The following is a 20864-nucleotide window of genomic DNA, read 5'->3' as shown; positions in this document are numbered from 1 at the left end:
TTAGCTCTTTATTCACATAATCATTATTAGCTGAGACAAGGCAAACTGATCCAAGTTTATTTTTACAGGTATTTGTTTGAAATAAAATAACTTTTTTAGAATTCAGCTCTTAGCTCCAAAATGGGTAATCATCACTTAAATTTCTGGAAAATGGTTTCTGCATGTAAAAGTAGACCATATTTTCCTGGTTAAGTGAGTTTCCAAAGGCACAATTTGGTTAGACGCTTGATGAATAAATAGATGATTGATTTTGTAACTGGTTGTGAACACACTTATATAGAAACAGAATGTATATAATGTCAACCAAAGTCCCAATCTTTGACTGGATCTTCACTAATGAATCAGCTGATACTTTCTTTAGATAACACAAACCAATTTCTTATATCCATCCAAAAAAGCAATCTTTTCAGTCTTGCACCACATCTATTGACATGTCTCCTGTGGATCAAACCATGGTGGTACATCCACTTCATAGTATTCATCACTGCACTCATGACATGTTCTCTTTTTCTAAATTAATATGATTCATGTTGAATTATGAAGTATACATGTTGTGTGACTTGTGCAGACTGCCACCATGGATTTGAGTTTTGTAGAACACGTCCAGTGTTAGTTCTGAATTTCTGGATCCCCTCCTGCAGTCCTGTTTACCCAGCTTACTCGTCACACAAAAATAATTTCCTGATATGCCCACCACTGGCATGATGTCTAAAAGCTATTCAAACACATAAAATCTTTTGGACACCACATAACTATAGCTAATTGAGTTGTGTTTGTATATTTTATATCTGTACTCTTAGTGACTGGGGGAGGAAGAAATATAAATGATTTAACCATTTCATGAAATTTTGTACCATAAGCCCCTTCACCCCAGCTTCAGCATGCTAGGAAATATACCTGTTTGAACTCAGATTTGCAAATATTAGTTGGTGTTCAGGAAGCAGTATCTGCTGCAATCAACGTTTTTGTAATCCCATCATTGGCAAAAGGTTTTCATGCCAAGAAAATTTTTTTACTTAATATGTTTTACACCATTATCACTGCTGTAATTCCAGTCATTGTTTTCAGTCCATTAAGTACTTCATTAAGTTAATTTGCCATTACATATCTTTGGTATTCTGGTCATAATTCTTACTGTGGCTAGTTTCATAATAGCTTCTTAAGTCAAGTACATTTAATACAATGTGCATTAATACTTGCTGTGCAGTATTAATCACATGGGAATAGCCACTTCCACAATGGCATATGCCCTTCCACTCTTCATGAAGCACATAGCTACGCCTGTCTTTTATTTTGCCATATGTGATGGAGAAAAAAACAGTATGATGTTATGATAACTGGCAACTCCCAGTCAATATTAGGGAGACATTAGGCAGTGGTGGAAATATGATAAACCTGCAAACACCTGCCTGATAGCAGCAGTTTTTATAAATTAGGATTAGGTTTACTTGATAATCCAAGATAACTTAAAATATAAATGAATTTCCTTTGATAAAAGTCCAGGGAAGCAGTTCTCAGCTGGTATACTGTTGCCAAGATCATCAAGAAACTAGGCAATTTTTCCTGGCTGGCATAGCTCAGTGGATTGAGCGCGGGCTGCGAACCAAAGTGCCCCAGGTTCAATTCCTAGTCAGGGTACATGCCTGGGTTGCAGGCCATGACCCCTAGCAACCGCACATTGATGTTTTTCTCTCTCTCTTTCTCCCTCCATTCCCTCTCTAAAAATAAATAAATAAAATCTTAAAAAAAAAAAGAAAAAGAAACTAGGCAATTTTTATCTAATTACTCTCACACCCTCTATTAAATGCTATTGGGCACATTCAGGGTGTTATGGCCATAGACTCACACCCTCTATTAGCAGCTTCCCCTCTTGTGATTCAACATGATTTAAAGATTCATTCATGTTGCAGCATGTATCAGGACTTCATTCCTTATTTATTGTCAAGCAATATTTCATTGTATAGATATACCGCATCATATCTATCAGCTCATTAGTTGATGGTTATTTGAATCATTACCACTTTCTGGCTCTTGTGAATAATGCTGCTATGATCATTTGTGTACAAATTTTTGTGTGCATAGATGTTTCGATTTTCTTGGGTACCAACTATATGCCAATGAACAAAACAGACCAAATCTTTTGCTATGCTCAAATAGCATAGCAAATGGAAATAGCTATTTCCATTGAGAATAGATGCTATTAGACTGAATACAATGAAAATATATGTATTTCTCAATTTTTCTCATTAAATTCATTGATTCACTTGGAAAAATAAATTGAGATTGAATAAATGGAAATGGAATGAGAGGAATGCAGTTTTCAAAAGGTGAGGATATATGGCCTTATACTCAATTGAAGGAAAAGACAATAAATACAGTAGACATGAAAATCAAATATATTATTGCAAAGTGCACAGAAGAAAAAAAAAGGAATGATAAGTAGGAGGCAAGAAACAGCATTGAAATTTTAGATAGGGCAGCCAAGAAAATCCTCATTGAAAAAGATGGGATTTTGAGTATTGAGTTCTGAAGTAAGTGAGGGAGCAGGCTATGCAGAATTCTACAAAAGAAACATCAAGTGCAAAGAAAGGCTTTGAAACGGGAGCATAAATAGAGTTTCCAAGGATGAGCAAAACAGTGAAATGAGGAAAAGTAATTAGGACGATAGGTGTTAGAGATGATGTCAGATTAAGAAAGGCCCCATAGGTCCCTGAAGGGGATATGGGAAGCCATTGGAAGGTTTTGAGCTGGAGAGAGACATTATCTGACTTCCGTTTTAATAGGATCACTCTTGTGTCAGTGTGGGGATTGGTTGAAAAGGAGCAATGTACAGAAGCAAAGTAACCTGTTAACAATCTGTTTTAATCCAAGCCAGGGGATGCTGGTGGCAGCCTCGGGGTATTGGAAATACTCAGAAAGGCATAGATGGGAGAAGAGTTAGAAGATTTTTCACTGTATGCCTTCTTGGTATGTAAGGCATGTGAATGTATTATCCACTCAAAAATAATAATTTAAAACAATTGCAGATGGTTTAAAGATCTAAATTTAATAAGGAAAACGCATACATTTTAGAAAACCAAAAATGAGTATATTTATGACTTCAGAAAAAGAAAAAACTTTTTAAGAAGCAAAAAGCATAGGAAAAATACTAATAAATTCAATTATTTTTAAAATTACAAATTTTATAAAGTAAAAAATTTTAAACCTAAGAATAACAATCTCATAAAGTTAAAATATAAGCCCTAGATGGAGAAAATATAAAACATAACAAAATAACACAAATCACAAATTAAAATGTGAATAATTCTATCTCAAAACAAGCAGTTGACATGAGAAGTAGATGGTGACATGGCACATTCAGACCTAAGGTCACGTTCTCTACCTGTGCACCAAATCCCACCCCTCTTGCCTACTCAAGGACATCACTGCAACAGTTGTCCTCTGTTTCAAGCATTATAGCCTTTTCTTCTCTATGAAAATTTTTCCAAAATATACAAACATACTTTAAATGTCATCAATTTGAAAAACAAAACTCTAGAGCCAATCCCCCTTCCTGTCATTACTTTTCTTTTGTGTGTGTTCCTTTATGCAATAGAACGCTTGGTGAATTGTGTGACCTTGTTTTCTCCAGTTTCTTTCTTCCCACTTACTCTGGAAACTCACTCCATTCAGGTTTTCATTCCTTCTGTTTCTCCAAACCTGCCCTTGTCTTCATTCCTTCTGTTTCTCCCAACCTGCCCTTGTTGAACCTCATTGACTTCCATATTGCTAATCAGCAGTCAGTTTCTGGTCCTCAGCTTACAGCGTTTGACACAGGGGATCACTTCCTCCACCTTAAAGAGCTTTCTTCTCTTGCTGTGATAAAAGTTTGGATTATTGTTTAGCAAATAATCATTCTACTCACCCTTCCACTGTGGGTTGAATATGCTTTCCTACTCCCACCCCATGTTAGATTTGGCTGTGTGATATATCTAACCAACTTAATGTGACCAGAGGCCTTAAATGTGCTTCAGAGATGGAGCAGAGGCCCCCAAAGTTTGTGAGCTTTGAATTGGCTCTTGTACCCCATTTATCTACTATGGGGAGATCTTTTTCATGTGGCTGTTTTCTCTTCAGTCTGGACTTTGTCATGAACACACATGGAACAGATTTAAGCTCAATCTGTAACCTAAAGCAGAACCCCTCAGCTGAGCATAGCCTAGGTCAGGTGAACTGCAACTAAACTGCTGACTTGTGGGCATAATGAGTATTTTATTAAGTTACTGAGCTTTTGTTATGGTTGATTTGTTACACAGCATTATTGTGGCAGTAGCTGACTAACCCACTTGCCATCCAGGATACGTTACTCTCATGATTTTATTTCAAACTCATTTCCGTTCTTTCTCAGATACTTCTTTCTGATTACTTACTGATTCCTCCTTATTTCCCTCAACCAGTTAATACTGGAGTTCCCCAGGACTCATTTCTGGCACTCCTTGTCTCACTCTTTGGCGCTCTTAAGCATTGTCATCTCATACTTTTAAATATTATCTGAAAACTGACTACTCCCAAATTTCTTTCACCACCTCCTTCAGAGTGGTATAACCAACTGCCTACTTGATATTCCCACTAAAATAGCTAAGAGGGATCTCAGATTAAATCAGTCCCCCAAACAATTCCTGATTATCCTCCTCCCAACTTTTTTATAGTCTTTTTTTTTTGAGGGAAGGAAAAGTTTGAAAAAGTAAACTTCAATTGAAAAAATACACACAAAACAACTTCTGATTTATTTTAAGCTCTCACTGGGTCTTTCACGGGCAAGTCCGTTTCCCATTGAGTGCAGACCACCCAAAGATGCACCCGCAGTGGACAGCAAGCCAGCCCCTCCTGAAGAGGTGAACAACAGCAACTGCTGCTCAGGTGGAAACAAATGTCCATGACCTGGGAGACTGAGCAGCAAGGTTGGCTTCCCAGGTGGTCCAGAAGGCCAGTTTCTTCCTCAGCTGAGAAACTCTGCAATCCATTTCAAATCCACACAGGATGTTGGTTGGCATCACACTGCAGCCTCATGAGCAGGCCCCTGTGGGACACATAGGCAAAGAGCCGTGTTGCCGCTTCAACAGAAATTTCATCGCCTTCAACCCTGCACATTTCCCCATACTTGACATACTATAATTGGTCAGCCCTGGAAGGTCTATCATCTGTGGGGTTTTATTCACCATGATCCAGGCTACCGTCTTCACACAAGGTCCTGTCTGTCTGTGACCAACTGGAACTTGTCACCCAAGTCTCCAGGGCACTCTGATTGTATACATCTAAAATTAGGTCCATCTTGAAAAATTCATTCTCACAACTCAAGATACTTAGTCAAACTTCTTGTCCTCTGGGTCACTGTCTTCCTCATCAAAAATATCCTCAAAGAGGACACCCCCCATGGGGAAAAGGTTGTGAGAGTAGCACAGGCTTAGTGTGTGACCACATCTAGGGATGCATACACTCACCCTCTCGAGTGGGCAAACACTCACAATCTCTCTCTTTTTAGTACCCGGCAACTCTCCAATTGCTGGAGGCAAACAGCCTCAAGCTGAAGTCATTCTTTATTTGCTTCCTTTCTCACAGCCCACATCAGATCCTCCAGAAACCCTGTTGATACTACCTTCAGAATATATTTTAAAAACCTAATTACCTTTCCATTACTAGACGGGACAAGCCACTTTTATCTCTTATCCAGATTTTGTAAGATCCTCCTAATTATCGATGCTGCTGCCCTTTTCGCTCCCATCCTTTCCCCAGCATATTCTCAAAAAAATTGCCAGGGTCCTCCTCTGTAAAATTTCAATCAGATGAAGTCACTGCTCAAAATGCTTCCTTTACCTCTTTGACCTTACTTACTACTATGGTCCTCAATCACTCCAGTTCAACCACTCTGTCCTCCCTGCTGTTGTATGAGCAGGAACGTCCCAGACATACCCCAGGGCCTTTATTTAGCTTTGCTGTTCCCAGGGACTGCAATGCTGTTAACTGGATAGACACAGGCTTGCCAACTCACATCTTTAAAATTTTGGCTGGGGTGGGAGGGAGTGGTGGTGGGAGGAAATGGAGACAACTGTACTTGAACAACAATTAAAAAAATTCAAAACAAAATAAGGAAAGTAGAGTTAAATAAATACATAAAATAAAATTTTGGCATGATGCCTCCTTCCATTGAGGTCTTTCCTAACCGTGTTAACATTGCAGCGCCCCACCTTCAAAGGCCCTCTCTCCATCCCTTTATTGTTTTTTGTAGTGCTTACCACAACATGAACACTGCATATTGTTTATTCATCTATGGTCTGTCATCCCCAAGAGAATGACTGTACACTCCATGAGAACAGGATTTTTTTGTCTTTTGTATTGTCTGTTGAATCTTCAGGACTTGGAACACAGTAGTATTCAATAAATATTTGTTAAATGAATCAATCCATTTGACCTGCATATTTGAAATTTCATATACATACAAATTGGTAGGTATTGACAGGCTCAAAGGCAAGTATCATTAAACAATAGTCACCAATTCCCAAAGGACTTCCCAAATCTACTAAACAAACTGTTTTCTATGATGAAAGCCAAGTTTATCTAAAAGGAAGGAGGAATCTTTGACTTCAAGATTCTCTTGAATGTCTAACCTGTTTTTTGCTTTCCTTTTAATGGCTACTCTGTGGATTCTCAAAGTTTTACATAAAACATTTAAAACCTCTTGCTCATCGCAGCAGGATTCAGTGGTGGAAGGCAGACCCTGTGAGAAAAACACGCTTCTGGTCCTGAGTGTCCTCCCTACCCACCCTCCCCGGTAATTTTGAGCCTTCCGTCGCGATTCCCTGTTTATGGCTCACAGCACAAAGCCACATGCCACGTTTGTGAGGCGCTTGGGTCGGGACTGCAACCTCTCAGGTTTTTCAGGTTTCTGGGAGATAACTCAGTTGCAGTTCGTGGTTTTGCTTTTAAAGTTGGTAGCTTCTTCCGACCTTCATTTTGCCTTCCAGCTATTGATGCCACGATTCCAAAACGTAACAGCATTTAAGAGGACCGGAACCAGAAACAGGCCAGGTAAGTTTAAAAAATGGGGGAATATTCTCCTCCCACTCCCCGATCCAAAAGTAACAGATGAGGAGAAAGTTGGGTAGACTTTGTTTCCTTGTTTCCTACTGTTGCTAACCAGGAAAGTAGTGCTTACATTATATACAATTGGCTCTAAAGGCCCTCCGCACCCCAGTATTGGCAGCAGTTCTCTTAATGAGCAGAGGATGAAGCCGACCGAAATTGGGCCTCCTCTCTCGGTTGGGTCTGGCCTCCATTTCACATAAGAATTAGTTCCCGGAATAGCCTTTTCAGAACCATGGTCGCCCTTCTTTCTCCCTCTCCTCCCCTAGCCTCATCCTCAGCCAGGTTTTCTTCATTTCAGATTTTTTCTGTAGTTTCATTCTTCAATCATGCCCGCCGGCAATTTCCACACGTTATGTTAAGCCTCGAGATGACCCGGGGTGATGGCATCTGTGCTCCGAAAAAAATGTAATTAGCCCTTCGGCCAGAGCCCACACCCCAAAGCAGCCTGCAGTGCCCCGTCCTGGGCCTCTCTGAGGGACCAGGAGCCGGGCGGAGGCGGTCACACCCACAGGGCGCGGGGCTCCCGACCTCTCCCTCCCTGTTCCTCCGCGGCTCCGCCCACCGGGGCCCTCGCGGGTACCTGGCGAGCGGGGGCGGTGCTGCGCGGCGTCACGCAGCGGAGTGGGAGGGTGGGCAGGTGACACCCCGTAGGCCTCCTCCCCCTTTTCAGCTTAGTTGGCAGCCAGCGCTTCAAGGGCCGCCGTGAGGAGCTCCGCGCTCACGCCGTCGCCTTCTGCTCTCGTGCGCGCTGGGCGCTTGGGCTCCGGTCCCCGCGGGGTGAGTGCGGGGCTCTGGGCCCACGGGCTGGGGCCAAACTTTTACTGGACGTGGAGAAGAGTTGGGGGAAGAGACAGAGTACCCGAGGGAAGGGAATCGGGAGCAGCCGGATGGAGGAACTTGAGCGCAGCGCGTGGAGATTGGGATCTGGATGCCGGAGATTCGGGGAGCCTGGCGGGGCCATCCCTGGGCTCTGCGTGGGGGAAGGAGGGCTTTAAAAGTTCCTGCACCAGGGCCCGCGGTGCCGAGGAAGGAGGCCCTTTCCCCGCTGGAGGGCGGGGCCGCCGTGCTCACCTGCGCGCTCTCTGGGAGCCCCCCGCCTCCCTCAGTGTCCCAAAGGGACCGTGGTCCCCGGCTGTCTCAGGGCTTTGCGCCTCCCCCCAGCGCTCCTACGCGGCGTGGGTCCTGCTTTTCCAGGCGGGAGGGCAAAGGTGCTAGATGGTAGGACCGGGAGAGAGAAGGACCTGCATGACCTTGACCATCGAGGTCACTTTCCCAGCCCCGGAACCTAGTCTCGCTAGCTACCCCCAGAATCCCGTGCCCCTTTCTTCCTGTTTCCTTCCCTTCTCGGGCGCTTTTGTGTCCTTGACGCTGGAATGAACCTGGGGCGCTGCTCGTGCGGCGGGGCTCTGCCTCTTTAGCTCCAGGAGCTGCATCCTGTCCCGGCGGCTGCTGGTGGCCGAGGAGAGGAGTGACGAGTACAGAGCCGTGGAACAGGTCAGGCCGGAGAGGGAAATGGGAAGGCCTTTTGTTTCATCTTTCGAGATAGCGTTCATTAGGAAATGGGCCTCTCCCGATAATCAGTCAGCGCTGATTCAAACTTACCGGATGCGGAGACTGCACTGTTTCGAGCTCCCTGGAGAGATGGCCCTGGAACAGCCCGGTCTGTACCCCGTCCAGCTACCTGTATGGTTGGGGAAACCAGTTCCACACTGACTGAAGAATAGTTTTGGTGAGCCAAGCCTTTTCCTTCTTCCTGAGATACCCCCTCGGAAAGCATTTTCACTTAACCCTATGCTCGCAGGTTACTCTTACTGCTTACTTTTATTGCTTATCTGCTGTGAAAGTCATCGGTACTTTGCGGCTGCCTCCGTCGTCTTACTGCTCACTTGCTTATTAATTCCCTTACTTTGTAGTTTCTGCTCCTACTACTGGCTAGAAATTGTTTCCCGCAAGGTCACTTGAGTGCTAAAAAATCTTTTCTCTGCAAGGGCAGATATTTATCGAGTGCTGTAAGTGCAGGGCACTGTTCTAAGAACTTGTATTAACTCTTAATCCTCCAAACAGTTCTGTGAGGTAAATGATATACCCTGTTTTTACTGATGAAGAAACTGAGAGAGTAACTTGCTCAAAGGCACAGGACTAGCAGGAGGAGATTCCAACTCAGGCTGTGGTGCAGCAGGGGGCTGGTAACCACCGCATACTGCCCAAGAGATCCTTTCTTGGTCCTTGTTTTCCTGAAGTACTGGGCTGTGTCAAGCACCACCAGACTGCCTTTCTGAGGTCCCTCTTTTTCCTCTTGTGTCATTTTGTACTAGTTTGGATTCTCCTTTTCAAAATTTCATAGAACTTTGTTTCTTCAGTTATCACGTCCACTCACCTGGCTTAAGGTTCTGTGCATCCTGTGTGTCTTACTCAGTTTGAGTGGAGCATCTTTCACTCAGAGCATATAGTAATATTCCATGTGGATTGCCCCTGCTTTGCCCAAAGTGTTTCTAGTTGACATCATTTCTGGCAAGGACCCACTCCATTTTCCTAGTCACCTAGGCGCTCAACTCAGTGGCCCTGTCTCCAATCACCCACCTCCCAGCCATGAGATCTCTTCAACTTTTCCCTTGTTCCTTCCTTCTAGCCTTCACCAGTCTCCCTCTTTCCCATCCGTGAGCACCCATTTGTCCACTTAGCATGCCATTTTCTACTGTTGGTTGTCTTCTTTCACTAATGTTCAGTGTCCACAAAAAGATTGTACACATCTTCATTCAGGCCTTGCAACTAGTAATTGCTTGATAAATGCTTGCGGAATATGATCACTATGAATTAAGACTGCAGATATCAGGTGAATTTGCTGGTGGTGGAAAACTTTGAAATTGTTAAGCTAGGATTTACAGGATGCTAAGGAGTTTGCATTGGGAGACATAGGGGAGCTGGCAGGCATTGTAGAAGAACAACAGCCTCTGCCAACTCCACTGCTGTGACGGGAACCCAGCTCCTTCTGGCTAAACGTTACACTCAGAAGTGTAATGAAGTAGGACCATATTGGCAGAAAAGCATGAATCCTAATCTCAGCAAAACAGGATATGAAGTCACAGTAAATTACTGAAAAATAACCCCCTTTTATTGAAAATTATGACACATACATAAAAATGCATAGAGCATAAATGAAGAGATTACCGCATCAGATATTTTTGGCTGTGGAATAACTTTTATTCTGGCAGTAGATATGATAGTGGGATAAGACTGCAGACAAGCCAGATCGGAATCTTTTCCCTAAGAAACCTCAGTACACAGTGATACGAGTCTGGGTCCATCCTGGGAGGCATTGCCAAAAAAGAATTGGCTTTGTTTGGGGAGGTGTGAGGAGAGAAAAAGAGTGGAAGGAGGCACCAACATGGTGAGATTAGGGAGTCAAAAAGAGAGTTCTAGTCCACCGAACATACCTCTACCACAATGAATATTTTTTTCAATTGTACTGTTGTCCCTCTCCTTTTTTTAAAATGTGTGTTTTCCTACATCACTCCGTATAGAATTTTAGTATTTTGTGTCTTTCCATATAACAAATAGTAAGCATTTTCATCTTACATAATTTCCAGAAGCCCTGTTGTTTCTGTTATATTCCAGTAATTACAATATGATTTAGTTAACTAGTCTATTATACCTGTCTATTTGGACAGGTATATTAGCAACAAATTATAAACAACCTTAGTTACAGAAATACTTATCTTTGAAGATATATCATTGAACAAATTGTGGTTTGTTTGTTTTTTGTGATAGTTTTCCAGAAGTGTAATTACTTTGTCAACAAGTATGGTCATTTTTGTAGTTCTTAATACACCTTCACAGATTTCTAAAAGAAAATTTAAAAACAGAATGGATGTGTTGTGCCTACTTTTTTCTTTCTGAAGCAGCAGCAATTCAATTCAATGTGAACAGTATTATGAAGCTAGTTTTGCATATTTGGTACTGTGTCGGTTTCCTGGGGCTGCTGTAACAAAGAACCACAGACTGGGTGGCTCAAAAGAACAGAAATGTATTGTCTCAAAGCTCTGGAAGATAGAGGTCTGAATTCAGGGTGCTAACTGTGTTGGTTACTTCTGAAGGCTTTGAAGGAGAGTCTGTTGTGTGCCTTTCTCCTAGCTTCTTGGTGACACTGGCAGCCATTGCCTCATAGATGTGTTATTTCAGTATCTGACTCAGTCTTCCCATAGCACTCTCCCTGTGTGCCTGTCTTCATATGGCTGTTTTCTTATAAGGACACCAGTCATACTGCATTAAGGTATGACCTCATCTTAACTGGTTACATCTGCAAAGAACCAATTTCCAAATTATGTCACATTCTGAGGTACTTTGGGTTGAGATGTCAACATATCTTTCTGGGGGTCACAATTCATCTTATAACAGGGACTAGGGTAGACACTGGGGTATACATAAAAGAAAGCCCTCTTATTCTTTTTTGTTGCATTTATCGGGGTGTCATTGGTTAATAAAATTATATAGGTTTCAGGTGTACAATTTTATAGTATATCACCTTTATATTGTATTGTGTGTTCACCACCCCAAGTCAAGTCTGCTTCCATCACCACTTATCTCCCCTTTACTCTTTTCTCCCTCCCCCAACCCCTTTTTCTTTGCTAATGCTATTATAGTGTTATTGGTATCTATGAGTTTTTTGGGTTTTATTGTTTTGGCTTAATCCCTTCACCTTTTTTTCACCCAGCCCTCAACGCCTTCTCCCCTCTGACAGCTGTATCTATGAAGCTGTTTCTCTTTTGTTCATTAGTTTATTTTGTTAGTTAGATTTCATGTGTAAGTGAAATCATATTGTATCTGTCTTCCTTTGACTGGCTTATTTCATTAGCATAATACTCTCTAGGTCCATCCATGCTATTCCAGTGGGTGAGATCTCCTTTTTATATATTTGTTTTAAATTGATTTGAGAGAGATTGAGATTATGTTTAATGACTGTATAATATTCCATTGTATAAACGTACCACAGCTTTTTTACCCACTTATCCACTTATCTACTGATGGGTACTTGGGCTGCTTCCAAAACTTGGCTATTGTAAATAATGCTACAATGAATGTAGGGACGCATATATTCTTTCAAATTAGTGTTTTGGGTTTGTTTGGGTATATTCCCAGAAATGGAATCACTGGATCATAAGGTGATTCCATTTTTAATTTTTTGAGGTATCTCCATACTACTTTCCACAGTGGCTGTACCAGTCTCCATTCTCACCAGCAGTATATGAGGGTTTCTTTTTCTCCACATTCTTCCCAGCACTTGGTTGTTTGTTGATTTATTGATGGTAGCCATTCTGACAAGTGTGAGATGATATCTCATTGTGGTTTTAATTTGCATTTCTCTGATGATTTAGTGACATTGAGCATCTTTTCATGTCTATTGGCCATCTGTATGTCCTCTTGGAGAAGTGTCTATTAGGCCCTTTGACCATTTTTGAATTGGGTTGTTTGCTTTTGTGGTATTGAGTTTTATAAGTTCTTTATAAATTTTGGATATTAACCCCCCCTTACCAGATGTATCTATCATTGGTGAATATGTTCTCCCATTCAGTGGGTTGTCTTTTCATTTTGTCTAGTTTCTAGTTCTTAAATTTTGTTGATGGTTTCCTTTGCAGTGCAAATTTTTTTTTAGTTTGTTGTAATTATGTTTGTTTAATTATTTTTGTTTCCCTTGCCCAAGGAGATATGTGTATATCAGAAAAAAAATGTTGCTATGAGGAATGTCTGCAATTTTACTGCCTATGATTTCTTCTAGGATTTTTATGGTTTTTAGTCTTACATTTAAGTCTTTAATTCATTTCAAATTTATTCTTGTGTATGGTGTAAGAAGATGGTCTAGTTTCATTTTTTTTGCACATATCTGTCCAATTTCCCCAACACCATTTATTAAATAGACTATCCATACTCCATGGTATGTTCTTGCCTTCTTTGCCAAATGTTAATTGACCATAAAGGTGTGGGTTTATTTCTGGGCTCTCTATTCTGTTCCATTGATCTATATGTCTGTTTTTATGCCAGTACCATGCTGTTTTGAGTACTGTGGCCTTGTTGTATAGTTTGATATCAGGTAGCGTGATTCTTCCAACTCTGCTCTTCTTTTCAAGATTGCCATGACTATTCAGGGTCTCTTGTGTTTCCATAAAAGTTTTTGGAATATTTGTGCTAGTTCTGTGAAATATACCATTGGTATTTTGATAAGAGTTGCACTGAATCTGTAGATTGCTTTGGGTAATATGGATATTTTAATGATGTTAATTTTTCTTTTCCATGGACACGGTATATATACTTCTGCATTGTGCCTTGTTTCTTTGTTTTTCTTCAGTGTCTTATAATTTTCTGAATACAGTTCTTTTACATCCTTGGTTAAATTAATTTTTAGGGTTTTTTGATACAATTTTAAATGGGATTGTTTTCTTAGTTTCTCTTTATGTTAGTTAATTATTGGTGTTTAAAAATGGAACTGATTTCTGCATATTTATTTTGTATACTGCTACTTTACTGAATTTACTTATTAGTTCTAGTATTATTTGGTGGAATTTTTTAGGGTTCTCTATATACAGTATCATGTCATCTGCAAATAGTGGCATTTTATTCTTCCTTTCCAATTTGGTTGCCTTTCATTTCTTTTTCTTGTCTGACTGCTGTGGCTAGTACTTCTAGTACCATGTTGAGTAAGAGTGATGAAAGTGGATATCCCTGTTTTATGTCTAATCTTAAAGGGAATGCTTGTAGTTTTTGCCCACTGAGTATGATGTTGGCTGCAGGTTTGTCATATATGGCCTTTATTGCATTTAGGTATGTCCCCTCTATTCCCACTTTGCTGTGAGTTTTTTACCATAAATGATTGCTAGATTTCATCAAATGCTTTTTCTGCATCTATTGATATGATCATGCGGTTTTTATCCTTCATTTTGTTTATGTGGTAAATCACATTTATTGATTTGTGAATATTATACCAATGTTACATTACCAGAATAAATCCCACTTGATCATGGTTTGTGATCTTTTTAATGTATTGCTGGATTTGGTTTGCTAGTATTTTGTTGAACATTTTAGCATCTATGTTCATCAGGGGTATTGGCCTATAACTTTCTTTCTTTGTAGTATATTTATCTGGTTTTAGAATTGGATAATGCTGGCCCTTGTAAAATGAATTTGGGAGTCTTCCCTCCTTTTGAATTGTTTGGGAATAGTTTGAAAAGGATAGGCATTAGTTCTTCTCTGAATGTTTGGTAAAAATCTCCTATGAAGCCATCCAATCCAGGGCTTTTGTTTTTGATGAGTTTTTTAAATTACTGCTTTGATTTAATTAGTTGTAAACCATCTACTCAGATATTCTGAATCTTCCTGATTCAGTTTTGGAAGATAATATGTTTCTAAGAATTGACTCATTTCATTCAGATTGTCCCATTTGTTGGCATATAATTGTTTGTAATATTTTCTTATAATTCTTTGTATTTCTTTGGTATCAGTTGTTACTTCTCCTCCTTCATTTTTTAATTTTATTTCTTTGGGCCCTCTTTTTTTCTTGATAAGTCTAGTAAAGGTTGTCAATATTGTTAATCTTTTCAAAGAACCAGCTTCTGGTTTCATTGATCTTTTGTAGTTTTTTAGATCCTATCTTGTTTATTTCTGGTCTGATCTAAGTATTTACTTTGGCCTTTTTGTTCTTTCTAAGTTCCTTTAAATATGAAGTTAGATTTTTTTATTCGAGATTTTTCTTGAGATAGGCCTGTGATGCTCTGAAATTCCCTTTATAGGACTGCTTTCACTGTGCCCCATAGATTTTGGGTTGTTGGGTTTTAATTTTTATTTGTTTCAAGGTATCTTTTAATTTCTTCCCTTATCTCATTTTAACTCATTCATTGTTTTATACATGTTATTCAACCTCCATGTCTTTGTGGTTTTTTTCCCCTTGTGATTGATTTCTAGTTTCATACCATTATGGTCAGAGAAGATGCTTGATATAATTTCAGTCTTTTTAAATTTACTGAGACTTGTTTTGTGACCTAACTTGTGGTCTATCCAAGAAAATGTTCCATGTGCACTTGAAAAGAATGTGTATTCTGCTACCGTATGGTGAAATGCTCTGAAGATATAAATTAAATCCACCAGGTCTAGTGTGTCATTTAATGGTCCTGTTTTTGTGTTGATTTTCTCTCTGGGAGATCTACCCATTGATCTCAATGGGGAGTTAAAATTCCCTACTATGACTGTATTACTGTCAGTCTCTCCTTTCATGTCCATCAAGATTTGGAAAGCCCCAGTTCCTAAATAATTGTTGATTGAAGAATTTAAAAAATTTGTTTAATTGTTTATTTTCCTTGTTGTGCTATATGTGCAAACATCAGTTTTAGGATATGAAAGAATGCTATTTACCAAATAATTTTGGAGCATTTGTATATATGGTAGCATGTTAAATTGGGAGATAACTGTGAATTTCAATAACACACATCATATAACTTGGAAAGAAGCTTGCCATAAACATATTTTTAGAGAAAAATATATCTTAGATGTGTTTCTGTGACTCATCCAATTTGGACTACTAGTTATAAAAATGTTGAAAACTAATGTAAATTTGCCACTTTATAAGACTGATCTAAAAAAATCGGCCTGTCCAATTGTTCCTAATTGATTTAGATATATTAAAAGCACATATTATTAAAAAGTCCATTGTCAAGTAAAATGATCATTTTTTTAAATGATAGAGGTAGGCACACCATCATAAATATTTCTAAACAGACTATTATCCAGATGAAATAAGTCACCATATACTTATAAGCCTGCATGTGGGAGACAAACCTTCATCCATCTGGAGAAGCAGCCATACAGGCCACATATACCAGCCGCCCAGCTTCTGTGTCCCCTTTACTATGAGGTAATGGAGCCAAAGCTACCTCAAATTAGGGAGTTTCAGAAGTACATACTCAAAAAACACTGAGTGTCAGCTTTTTGTCAGACACAGTGCCAAAGTCTGTCCAATTCTTTGTGGGCTGGAAGGAGGTTAACAGTAACAGTACAGACAGTACTGTTAACACGGGACAGTGCTGGGGAAGCTCAGCGGGGGAAGGCAGACAGAGTTGTTCTCCGGAGGTGAAAGAGGGGACGACTGGGAGGTAGGGCAGCAGAGAAATGGGGTGAGGACAGAAAGTCAAATTCAGGCCCAGAGAATGCAGGTGTGATCAGAGAATCTGAAGGACTGTAAAATCACCACAGAAGAGGGTGTGAGATGAGATTGCCTAGGTCTGCGTGGGCTGGGGTGCTGAGAGCCTGGTTTGACCTGCTGAAGATTTTGGATTGTACCCCAAAGTTAATTGGGAGCCTATACGAAGGAGAGGGACCTGTTAAGATTTGTATTTTAAAATTATCCCTCTGGCATTTGCAGCTTCACCTCTTTGAAATCTCTTCTCCCATTGGAGGCTCTGTCTCACTTCTCCGTGTGATCTGGAAAGGACAGCTACCTTCCTTGCTTACATTTGATGTATTGGTTATGCTCAGTTTGTATAACAATTTGGGAAATAGAAAACAAACTGCATGGGTGTCCTCTGTGCCACCTATTTATAGATTGCTCATGCCTGCATTTAAGATTTAAACCTTTAAGTTGACAGTCACGAGGTGAAAAGTTTTGGTGCCTTTTAGATATCAGTAATAGTTGCAGGAAGGCACTCTGCATGCATTTTCTCATAAATCCTCCAAAGCCAGTAAGGTGTGCACCATAATCCTCACAGCACACGTGGGTGCAGAGAAGGAAAGAAGGGTGTTTAGAAGAAGAAAAGCAGAAAGGGTGAGCGCCTCTTCTTCCTGTTCTGCACCCATGCGTGCTATGAGGACTATGGGTAGAAGTATGCAGCCGGGATTGAAACCTGGGTATAATTACAATGTTTAGGCTCTTCTCACTCTGCATACAGACTCTGGGGGTTGACGTTTTAGAGGCTCTAAAAGACACTAGGACTATGATATCATGCAAGAGTTTTGTGTGGGCATAAGGACAACCACATTTGCGAACCTGCTTAGACTTTTTAGGGTCAGGACTAGAAATGTGAGAACTTCTAAGAGTTTGAAAGTAGTTCCTCATCTAAATACAGCCCCTCCTTCTGCCTTTATGTCCCATATTTCTAGGTTTTGTCTTAATGGCACATTTGTGATGTTTGGTTTGTTTATTATAATTAAATGACACTGACAAGGACAGAGCAAAAGTAAAAGGCGCTTGTCTTTAAGGATGGCTCATCCCAAGTCTGTCCAGGGGCTTCTCTGCTCACTCCGCTTTGTACCTGTGTTGGATTCCATGGGCCAAAAAAATGTGTCTTACAAGCAAACCAATAAACGAACAAACTCATGCCAGCCTCACATTTTAATCCCTCTGCTGTTTGTCATTCAGTTAGTTAGAAGACACAGGCTTATTGCCTTCAGCCTCTTTGAAATTCTAACATGTGTGACTTTAACTTGAAGAAAGAAAGAAGGTAGAAATAACATTCTTAGGAATCCAGAGTGCAAGTACTGATTATTCAGTAGCTTAACGTGAGTTCCAAGGTAAATGTGGAATAGAATTTAAAAAATAAAGTTGTGAGAGTCACTATTCATTGTTCAAGGGAGAAAAATGGGTAGTAGATATAATATTTAATAGTAGTTAATATAAAAATAATAAAGATGTCCAATACATTGAATATATGCACTTGCATTTCTCTAGATAAAAGACAGCTGGATGTTGGCAACTGCATATGGTTCATCCTAATACAAAGACAACCCTCTTGACATCTAACCCATTGGCCAGCGAGCCTATGCACTTCATTTCCCATAAAGCAGACTGAGTGCTGCCCAGGCTGCTAGTAGCCTGTTCCCTGTTCCAACTCCTGGGTTACTGGCTCAACAATAGTCTGTTGTAGTTATTGCAAACCTGTTGGTACCAGTTGCACTTATTATGGTAATTAAATAATTTAAATAAGTACGAAAATCTATGAAACATAAGTGCAAATGGAAAGAGCGTTATTGTTTCTGTGAAAGGAATGTTGAATTATTTAGGAAGATTCCATACAAGTTAGTGGCTAAAAAAGTGGGCAGGAAAACTGTGAAAAGATTGCAGAGAAAACTATGAAAACTTGGAAGGTAATATCCCAAGCTTGCTTTACCAGTTTGTTTTGTTGTTTTTGTTTTTTAGTTTTTAAACCACTTAGCAAATTAAAACTGGAATTTGTACAAAATAAATTCTGATTATGGTTTATACAAGAATAATATTGGGGAAGTAGTCCTCCTCAAGGATTACTTGAAACTGCTTTGAAAAATTGGGGACTTAATGCATATTTATATGTGTTCAGGTTAAGTCAGTGTTTATGGTATGCACATAATTTTTTGATTCTTTACTGTAAACATTATTTTTGATTAATGGACCAGAACCAGGCAAAATTACTGCTGCTATTAGTCTGACAGTAGTAGTTTATGCCATAGCATAGTAAGTAGTCAGAACCTTTGCCTCTGCAGTTATTCTAAGGACACATGTTAATAAAGACAAAGCGAAATTTTCCATTAAGAATGTAAAAAACGGAGTACGTGGAGATTTCTTTTTCTTTGCTAAGTATACCATGCTAAGGAACTCATACTTCTTGCTTTAAATTAGACTTTTAGCATCCATGTAACATTTATTTTAGTAATGTGAACCAATATGTAGAACCTACAGCAGCTGGTTGGTTCCTACCTCCCTTAAATGGCTTCCATAGAAATTGAAAGCAAAAATATGTTGTATGGCATTAACTAGAGTTTATTAAACTTGGTAAATTTCCTAGTGCTGTGAAAGTGACAGGTTGAATTGGTCAAGATAAAACTTATTCTAGATTCAAACTAGTTACAGAAGTTTGTAGTTATTTTCTAAAGCTTTACAAGTTAGTGAAGAAAGACTGAGCTGATAAAAATGAGTAAAATAAAAGTACATTTTATAATAATAGCATTATTAGATACTTGGTATATGCTAGGCACTTTGCTATTTCTACATATGCCCTACCTCATTTGTTCTTCACGGATACTGTTTCCACTTTATATACAAAGAAACTGATGCATATAGAAGTCAAATAACTTGCCCAAACTTTTTGGTTAGTAAGTAAAAGAACTGGGAGCCAGACCCAGTTTAGTGTGAACTTCCCTGCTGATATGCCCATGCTTTTACCATTTTATAATGTAGTACTTTTGACCTGAATTTCTGATATATGTAAGTTTTATTAACCCTTTTATTTGAGAGGTGATCCTAGACAGTACCAGCTGAGAAAGGGAGGGGAGGCAGCTAGTGCAGGGTGTGTTAATGGAGCTGCTACTGCTACTGCTGTGCAGACCTGGCCTTCACTCCCATTGCAGCGTGCCTCAGAGTCATCCCACCTATGGGGCGAAGGAGCGAAAACTTTGCTGGGATATGAGTATGTAGACAATTTTTTAGAAGTAGATTTTATGTTAATAATAACCAACACCTATTAATAGTTTACAGTTTACAAAATTACATGCATTAACTTTTTAAATTTTTTCATTCTTCATAATATTTTTAAATTAAATTTATTGAGTGATACTAGTTAATATATGTTTCAAGTGTACCATTCTAGTAATACATCATCTGTATATTGCATTTTGTGTTCACCACTCAAAGTCTAGTAGTCTTCCTCCATCACCATATTTTTGACCTCCTTGACCCTCTTCATTCTCCCCTCATACCCTTTCCCCTCTGATAGTCACCCTTCTGTTGTCTGTCTCTATGAGTTTATTTATTTGTTTTGTTAAAGACATGTTAAAGTGTTTCTAGCTGGAAAGGACCTTAGAGGTCCTTTATGCCCACCTCCTCTTTTATAAATGAGGAACCTGAAACCCAGTGAGGTCGAGTCATTTGGCCAAGATCACAAGCCTATTTAGTATACTGAGACCAGAAGCAAGTTCTGATTAGAGTTCACATGCTTTTCTAACTTACTAATTATTTTTTCTTTGTTAGCCTTAACTCTGAATTATGTTTTACTACTGAATTTTTGGAGTTCCTAAATTGCCTCATCCTCATCCTTGTCTATAAGTAGCAATGTCAATTACTCCTCATGCTTTACTATAGAATTTGAATGGGGCAAGGATTATACTTCCCCCATGTTACAGGTGGGAAAACCAAAGCTCAGAGCAGTGCAAAGCTCATAGCAAGTCCTTAGGCCCATGTGTTATAAAACCTAATCCTGAATAATGACTGAAAGTGTCAAATGAGAAAAATACATTATCTTAGCAAAGGTGACTAAATCATCCAGCCGAGCCACACTATCTTATCTAACAGCCCTGTCTTGTCCTCATTCTCTGCTATTAGACAAAGCTCATCCCCTTTAGGTGACTGCCTGAGAAAAGTAGTGGGGCTAGAGAGGTAAGCATTAGGTCAATGGAGAGTTAGTACCCACTGCTTTGCTAAGCACCCACTAAAAAATCTGTCAGCCTCCAATTTGGTCTTCGCCATTTCATCAGTAGACAGAACAGGGATGGGTTGTTAGCTGTCTCCTTATTAACAGCAAGTGTGTGTGGATGCTCTTGCTGCTGCTACTGTTTCTATTTTTTGTCTTTCTTTTCATATATGTCATGAAAATAACTTTTGTGTATATGTCATAAAAAAACTTTTGTATGTATCATCTCAGATATTATTGCAATACTTGGTGATATGTGCTCTGAACTCAATTCTAAAGATCAAAGCTCTAAGACACTTAATTAAAAGGCCAAAGTTTAAAGATAAA

General features: G+C 39.5%; 1 protein-coding gene, 1 long non-coding RNA gene and 1 pseudogene across 4 annotated transcripts in view; 1 reads left to right on the top strand and 2 right to left on the bottom strand.

Moving 5' to 3' along the window:
• Positions 1-3308: 3308 nt before the first annotated feature.
• On the bottom strand, positions 3309-6118 carry LOC118499440 (annotated as a pseudogene).
• Positions 6119-7752: 1634 nt separating this feature from the next.
• The window catches only part of ELOVL7 (ELOVL fatty acid elongase 7), an 83206-nt gene continuing 70094 nt past the window's right edge, over positions 7753-20864 (top strand). For 2 of the 3 annotated variants that reach the window (XR_004901919.1, XM_028514264.2), the window contains exon 1: positions 7753-7899. The gene's annotated coding sequence lies outside the window, so the exon portion shown is untranslated. Of the gene's footprint in view, positions 7900-8152; positions 8852-20864 lie in introns of those variants that run through there. The other variant, XM_036020311.1, reaches the window with a different exon arrangement.
• Positions 9842-19440, bottom strand: LOC118499439. Its single transcript, XR_004901921.1, has 2 exons — positions 16038-19440; positions 9842-11419 (listed from the first exon to the last, which is right to left on the bottom strand). It is a non-coding gene; the product is annotated as an uncharacterized LOC118499439 (long non-coding RNA).

Source organism: Phyllostomus discolor, chromosome 3, assembly GCF_004126475.2.
Source record: "Phyllostomus discolor isolate MPI-MPIP mPhyDis1 chromosome 3, mPhyDis1.pri.v3, whole genome shotgun sequence".
NCBI lineage: Eukaryota > Metazoa > Chordata > Mammalia > Chiroptera > Phyllostomidae > Phyllostomus > Phyllostomus discolor.
This window is presented reverse-complemented; position numbering and strand designations above follow the sequence as displayed.